General features: G+C 32.3%; 1 protein-coding gene across 1 annotated transcript in view; it reads right to left on the reverse strand.

The window, feature by feature from the left end:
• Positions 1-1336, reverse strand: part of GDAP2 (ganglioside induced differentiation associated protein 2) — a 45561-nt gene that overhangs the window by 31582 nt on the left and 12643 nt on the right. The gene's annotated exons all lie outside the window — the stretch shown is intronic.

Below are 1336 nucleotides of genomic sequence, written 5' to 3' on the forward strand. Positions count from 1 at the left end.
ATGTATTAAATTTTAGGTGAAATGTCAAAAACAACTTAGAGAACATTTTATTATTTAAAGTGTCCGTTTTATAGGAGATACTATGTTTTTCTAGGCTGTAACAGCCATCTATAGGTAGGACAAAGGAAATTCATATTTAACAAGCATTTATTTAATGCCATTTTTCATATGAACCTAAAATCTCTGGGATCGGGTTATTATAAACAACAGTAAAACCACTTAAAATTATAGTAAAAATAGAAACTAAAGTTTCAATGATCATATTACAACAATAGTTATAGGAAGTTGACTGTGTCCCAGAAATTGTACAAAGGCTTTATACTTAATTCTCATAGCAAGTCTATGAACTGCTTCTATTTTAATTTTCCAAAAGTTATGAGCCATCAACTGGTAGAGCCAGAAGTTGAACCCAGGCAGTATGGCTCCAGAATCACGCTCTTATCCACTACTCTATCTAGCCTCCCCAGGCGTGCCTGAAATCATTTCAACAGCTTGTTAATCACCATTGGGTCACATGAGGTTAACTGGAGAAGACTTCAGAGAAATAGTATAAACTCTCATTTCACAGTTGAGGCCTCTTCAAAGTTAAAGAGTTGGTTAGAGGTAGAGGCAGAATTATAGTGGAGTGATGCTTCCTTATAAAACCCACATTCAGAGCAAGCTAACGAAGTGTGTGTGAGGTAATGACAACTTTAATATTTCGAATTAAGATGAGATTTAAGGGGCGGAGTAAGACAGTTGGAACTTATGGTAGTCTGCCTTCTTTGTACACTAATTGCAATATAGATTTTTCAATTCAATCCACAAAGACTTTGTGACGCTACCATAATAAAACAACTACCAGGAAGGTGGATTGCATTTTTATTTAGGAAATCTATTAGTGAGAAAAAAATTTAAAGCAGAACATTTTATCTTTGCTGTAGTGGGGTATCTATATATTCTGGTTAAAATGTCTATTATCATTTTAAGGGAAATATAGTTTAATGAAAATAATTTTCTGGCTCCAAGTCAGTAGCCCAGGTTCAAGTCCAAATCCTGCATTTAATGTTAGGAGACCTTGAGCAATGTCCTTCATCTTTCAGAATGTCCATATTTTTCCATCTTTCAAATGTAGATTTGAAATATATCTATATTTATCTAGCTAGAGGAAAGACAAAGTAAATTCATACTTAACAAAGTTATAAGCTTATTTTTTTATATGATGCTAGAATCTCTGGGATTAGATTATGAATTAACAAATTCATGGGTCACTAGATCAAATAAAACAATGTTTATAAATATATTTTGATTAAGTGTAACACCTTATAAATAGAAGGTAGCATATTTATTATTTTAT

The sequence above is a fragment of the Myotis davidii genome, unplaced genomic scaffold, assembly GCF_000327345.1.
Source record: "Myotis davidii unplaced genomic scaffold, ASM32734v1 scaffold217, whole genome shotgun sequence".
NCBI lineage: Eukaryota > Metazoa > Chordata > Mammalia > Chiroptera > Vespertilionidae > Myotis > Myotis davidii.